The 6,734-nt window shown below is 39.6% G+C and overlaps 1 non-coding gene across 1 annotated transcript; it reads right to left on the bottom strand.

Annotated features, from left to right (window-relative positions):
* Window positions 1-4,761: 4,761 nt before the first annotated feature.
* LOC123326678 lies at window positions 4,762-4,892 on the bottom strand. Its single transcript, XR_006541249.1, has one exon. It is a non-coding gene; the product is annotated as a small nucleolar RNA SNORA63 (small nucleolar RNA).
* Between the last annotated feature and the right edge of the window lie 1,842 nt (window positions 4,893-6,734).

Here is a 6,734-nt window from a genome sequence, read left to right as displayed (position 1 = left end):
AATAGTAAGTGGAAATTTACAGTCAGATATTATCTGACATATTGATTTATACTTCTCCGAATGGTTCTGCATAGCCTGGTAAGATATGGATTTGTAGGCAGGAGATATTCTAAGTGGAGAATGTTCAGAAAAACCAAGCCATCATCAATCTGAGCTTCCTATGAAACAGGACAACTTGGTGGATGTCCAGGCACAGCAGGTGTATCTGGAAGTCAGACTGCCCCACAGTAGTCTGCCACTCGGGTGTGTCTCAGAGATCTGTACAAGATGCTCTTGGTATAAAGCTTAGTAGAAACTGATCACAGAACAGAAGCTTGGCTGCTCTTTTTGTCAAATGTTTGCTCCATGAACAAATATTGACGTTTTAAGGTGAGATTTAATAGCTTGACGAAGAGTGAAACACATCCAAGTAATACCCTAGGAATGAGAGAAGAATGCATTCTTCTGTGTTTTTTTCCCCCCCTCAACCTCCTAACACAGTTGTGTGGGAAGCATATATTCTTTGTGGCCTATCATCTTCTAATATCTGAGGACAAAGTAACTTCTATATACAAATCAGACAATGTGAGAGAATACGACAATACTGTCAGGTACTGAGTGACAGGGACTAAATAATTCAGAAATGAGTTTCTTTTCTTTAGTCTCCTTACGAAGTGCTTTTGGCATGTGATTGATAGATATTGTGTTAAATCTAGGGTAAAAGTTCCAGTTAAAACTTACATGTAAACTCTTATCTTTTGCTTCATATCCAAAACATACACACAAAGAGAAGCAAATGAAGTCTCAAGGTTTTAGTGGTTCAGATACAAAAGGACAGAATTCAGTATCCTATCAGGTGTGTAAGCCTTAAACCCAATTCAAGCCTGTTCATTGTGTGAAAGACTAGAAGGATATAGGACGTTTTTTTAAATCTATAACTCATGCTTAGGCCATTTGGAATTATGTGTAAAAGTCAAAATCCTGGTATTGAATTAAAATTTTTAAAAGCCATTTCTATTTCACCCATGAACATTTTCATTTTGCTTAATTAGGGTCTGATTGCAGTTGCTAAGATTAGAAATACTATATCATTTGTACTCATTGGTATATTGCATGAACTTTCAAGTAGTTTCTATTTGTGTTGCTTACAAATCTTCACCTTAATCTTTTTTAGGATCTCTCTTACACAGAATCACAGCCATGTATGTTCAGTAAACAGTGTTACTTAATAATGTAATTACTTACCTACAATTAAAATACTGTTCTTATCTATATATTCTGCCTTAGTAGATATCATTATCAGAAGGAGTAGGAATGTGTTACCTGATAGGGCCTATAAATGCTATTTAAAAATTGTTTTCAAATCTCTAAGATTGAGAGCATAGATGATATCCTGCAGATAATTAATTCTAATTATTATTATATATGTTTCATGTTATTATTTTTCATATTATATTGCATAAATAATTACTATTAAATTCTTCCAAATAATGGATGAACTCCACTTTTTTTTTCCTTTAAAGATTTATTATTTATTTATTTGAGAGATAGAGAAAGAGCAAGTGGGTAAGGCAGGTTGGGAGGGAGAAGAAGGGGGAAAGAATCTCAAGCAGACTGCCCACTGAGCTCAAAGCCAGATGCAAGCCTCAACCTCATGACCTGAAATCGTGGCCTGAGCTGAAACCAAGTCGAGCTCTTAACCGACTGAGTCACCCAGGTGCCTGTAAACTCCACTTTAAGCAGGATATGAAATATACAATGATGATACTGCTGGGTATCAGTATGAACGCAGATGATTAAGTCACTAACTTTTTCTGCCTTAATCTCTTACCTACATGTTATTGTTTTGCCACTCATTTAGCTTTTTACTATATATATATTTTTAAAGATAATCCTTCTTTCTTTGCTTGTGACTGCCTTTCTGCTCACCTCTGTCTTTCTTTTTTTTTTTTTTTTAAAGATTTTATTTATTTGACAGAGAGAGATACAGCGAGAGAGGGAACACAAGCAGGGGGAGTGGGAGAGGGAGAAGCAGGCTTCCCGGGGAGCAGGGAGCCCGATGCGGGGCTCGATCCCAGGACCCTGGGACCATGACCTGAGCCGAAGGCAGACACTTAACGACTGAGCCACCCAGGCGCCCCACCTCTGTCTTTCATATTGGAGTTGCCTCTCAATCCCTGATGATTATTAGGTAACAAATTAATGACTAATAATTAGTTATACAATATATGTATTATTACCAACAAGACCTTAGTTTATATTAAAAAAAAAAAAAAACTTAAGGAAATTAAAAGCAGTGCATTTGCCTTGTGTTCTGGTAGGAGCAACCCTTGCAAAGGCTTGCTCTGTTACCAGTATCTTTGGGATAGGACTCTGATGCTTCTATCAGTGCTACACCCCCACACCTCACTTCCCTTTTGGGGTTTTCTATTTCTACTGAGGTTCTAGATTGCCACTGTTCTCACTCAGTGAACTTACATTAAAGGAGATAAGAAATGGTGGAGGAACTCTTCTGCTTTCCTAAGCACCAAAAAGATTCAGAAGTCTGCAGTATTGGTACATTTTTAGTCCAAAAATTGAAGCTTTTTGAACATTTTCTCAAAATTAAAAGATAAAATGTTACTCCTCACATGTCTACCTGAGAAAGAAACACAGCACTTGGTGGTACCCATTGATTTCAAAAGTAGCATGGAAATGCTGCTTAATCTGTTTTTAAGTCCCTTAGAGGATGTAATGATTAATTTTATGTGTCAACTTCATTGGTCACTGGTGCCCATATTAAATGTTATTTCTGGGTATGTCTGTGAGGGTATTTCCAGACAAGTTTAGCATTTGAATCAATGGACTCAGTAAAGTAGATCTACCAATATGGGTAGGTATCAGTCCATTGAGGGCCTGAGTAGAACAGAAGGAGGAAGAAGAAGGAATTCACCTCTTTTTTCCCTGTCTCCATGCTCAAACTGGGACATTTCATCTCATCTTTTCCAGCCCTCAGACTGGGATTTTACACTATAGTGTCCCCTGGTTCTCAGACCTTTGGAGTCTGACTGAATCACACCATCGACTTTTCCTGGATCTCCAGCTTGCAGATGACAAATCAGGGGACTGCGCAGCCTCGATAATCACGTGAGCCATTTCCTCATAATAAATCTCCATATATATTGTTCTGCTCCTCTGGAGGACCTTGAATAATACACAAGGTAACTAATTCTTAATGTTGTTTAGAGAAAGAAGGGGCTCTACAATAGGTCTGAATTATAATGTAAGCTGTCTTATTTCTTAGACCTAATCAACAAATCCAAATAATTCTAGAGATACCCCCATTGTTAAGGATCTGTAAGAAAATTGCAGAGCATACATGTAATGTTGTGAAGCATGGCCATGCCATTCTGTGTCAAAGGATTATTCCCCCTTAAACACACTTACACCTCTTATTGTGCTATTGGGCTTTCATAAAGACTGAATACCTGACCATGGAACTCCAGGTGATTACTCATTATGAGCTATGCATTATCAGTTTATCAGAGCCACCAAGAATAATGTTAGGCAAACACACAAACCACTGGTATTCCATTGCCAAGTGGAAATGTTTTACTTGGAATGGGCCAGGAAAGATTGAGAAAGCGTATATAAATTGAATGAGCAGGTGGCTCACGTATTTGTTACTCCTGTCATCAGATCTGTTATACTGGTACTTCTCCCTCAATGCACATTTATGGCCAACTGACAGAAGAGCAAGTAAGCAAATAACTTGGATCTGTTTCACCCGGTGGTTGGTATGTTATGTTGGTGGTAGTCAGCACTGGATGCCTATCAATTTACAGCCTTCTCAAAAGTAACTAACAGTTGTGGAGGCGAAATTCTCCCTGTAGGAAGAGCTATAAGTAGTACACAGGTTGTTCATTTGATACCAATGAAGAATCAGTCACAGTATGGATGTGCATTAACTCCTGTGCAATAGTGAATGTGTTGGCTAATGGTAAGAAGAAAAAGGACTGGGGAATTGAGAACAAAGTAGTATGAGGAAGAGCCCTGTGCATGTTCCTATGGGGAGGGATATAAAGTATATACAACCTAAGTTAATAACCACCAGAGAGCATCCAACCAAGAGAAGGCTCTCAACTATTTGGTAGATGGGATGACTTGAATTTAGATGTTAGCCAGCCTCAGCTCTCTGCTATCCACTGCTTGATCTCTGGCCCATCCAGGGTGGCCATGGTAACAGCTCTGCATGGATCCAACATCATAGTTCTACTTCATCAGGGCTGATATTACTATTGGTAGTCCTGGACAACAGCAGAGAACAAAGTTGACTCTTCAATATCATTTCTTCATGAAACCTATCTGAAATGCATCAACTATTTGGTGGAAATTCAGTTAAATTGGTCCCAGTCCCCTTGTTCCTGGGAGGAGGTAGCAATTTTTTATTACTAGAATTAATACTTATTCTGAATAGAGATTTGCTTCTCTGTTTACAGAATGGCAGCTCTAGGGACCTAATATTCCACGTATATCACCTCAGAGCAAGAAACTTTTTTTTGTTGTTGTTATTTTTTTATTTTTTTTTAAAGATTTTATTTATTTATTTGACAGAGAGAGACACAGCGAGAGAGGGAACACAAGCAGGAAGAGTGGGAGAGGGAGAAGTAGGCTCCCCACTGAGCAGGGAGCCCGATGCAGGGCTTGATCCCAGGACCCTGGGATCATGACCTGAGCCGAAGGCAGATGCTTAACGACTGAGCCACCCAGGCGTCCCTCAAGTCAGTGTTTTACTTGGTAAACATGTCTGAGACCATGCATCCCTGGCTGCTAAGCACCATGGCGGACAGGGCTAGAAAGGTAACAGCTTTATTTTGAGCACGGGGCAAAGACAAGGTAGCACTTTACAGCTACATTGTAACTAGATCCTGCATCAAGAAACTCTTTTTATGGCAGATGGCAATGAGATTCACTGATCTTCTGTGCATGATTAGCCATATATAGCCAATCTGAAGTCTCAGCTAAAACCTCCAACACAGGGGAAATAACTTGTAGGTTTGGAACACTATCCTCTATCATGGGTATATGCATTTATCCACTGACTGATAAAAAGTACTATATCCCCAATATCTTCAATATATAGATATGGGAAACAAAGGGTAGACATAGATCTGACCCCTTCCACATTCAGGAATTTAATTGTGGAATTTCTGCTTCCCCGTTTATAAATTTAAACTCTGTCCGTTACAAGTTCTTGTTTCCATGGGCAGAAAGCTTCTGTCAGGTTCCACTGAACTGAGAGCTATGACTACCATCTGATTACTTTAGTACCCTTTTGCCAAAGGACCGGAAAGCAGGTAAAGGAGTTACAAAACTGGAAGGGATAATCAACTCTGATTACCATGAATCTCCAGGGTTGCTGCCACACAGGAACAAAGAGGAAAATGTCTGTAACCAAATGCATTTACTGAGATGTATCCTGATGCTTCCATGCCTAGTGACAGCCATAGTGTATTTCAGCAGATATGCCCCAACAAGGATAAGACCACTAAGGATACAAACCCCTCGGAGTTTATTATTTTGATTATACAATCTGACAAGCAAACCAGACCAGCTGAAGTCCTGTCCAGGGTGAAGGAACTTGAGTTTTGGAGGTAGAGAGGGACATGCTGGTCATCAGTAATAGCTTCAGGAGCAGATGTGCAAGCACTTCTTAGTTCTTTTTAGGAGATGGCAGCTTGCTACCACCTTGAGGTATTTTACTCCCCACCCTCATACCCCACTTCAAGGTTGGGGGTGCGGGGGAAGAACACATTTTTTATTCCAGGAAAGATCTAGATATTATAAGATGGTGCAAACTGGTCTGAGTGGCCCACAGGGTGAACTATATCAAATTCAAAGATCTCTGAAATTCCCTTGATTTGAGGCTGGGGATTCACTAGAAAGAGTCGGTGTTGCTCCCATACTTTTTTTTGCCACTGCTGCTGCTATAGGAAGTCAAGAGTTATGGGGCATGGAGGCGGTGTGGGGGGGGGGGGGGGGTGGTTTGAAGCCAGTAGGGTAGCGGCTGCTGATCCCCCAGGTGGCTCAACAGGCAGGTCCCAACAAGGTCCCAAGTCCTGCCATGCCACACAATGCGTGGTAGATTTCTTCTCCCTCTCTCCTACTACAGATTTGGTTCAGTGATGCAATAGCTTTATAGAGCTTTCATGAAAATAGCTAGTAGGGCCGAGCAATCAGCTTATCACAAATCACTCCTCTGCTTCCCTGGGAGTATACTCTATCACAAAGTATTAACACCTGAGCTTTTGCCTCAGGCTCTGATTTCTGAGCACTCTTGGCCATGAAAGTCTTTTCCCTCATTCTCACTCTGCCCTTCGTATTTGTTCAAAGATCAGTATTATCATCACCTTTGTGAGAGCCTGTAATTGAGATTTGGAGACATCAAAGCAAAGGGAAAGTTTATTTTTTAAAAACTTGCTTTAGCTCATGGGTTTCATCATATATAAAGATGGCGAGAATATAACAGATGAACACTTTTTGCTAATTTCCTACCTCAAAATTGTCAATTAATTTTAAATACAGTCTGATAGATATTCCATATAACCTTAACAGTGATACTTTAACATTTTTTTTGTTTACTCAACTCATTATGCTTTTATAATAAACTGTGTGGTCTAATTATCAATTAATTTTATTGTTTTTCTAATTTTAAGGGTAACTAAATACTGTGTGCCAGGAATATATCTATATTATGGAGATACGGTTCTGAACCT

This window comes from Neomonachus schauinslandi, chromosome 14, assembly GCF_002201575.2.
Source record: "Neomonachus schauinslandi chromosome 14, ASM220157v2, whole genome shotgun sequence".
In the NCBI taxonomy this organism is placed as follows: Eukaryota; Metazoa; Chordata; class Mammalia; order Carnivora; family Phocidae; genus Neomonachus; species Neomonachus schauinslandi.
Note: the sequence above shows the minus strand (reverse complement) of the source record. Positions and strands in the feature narration are given on the sequence as shown.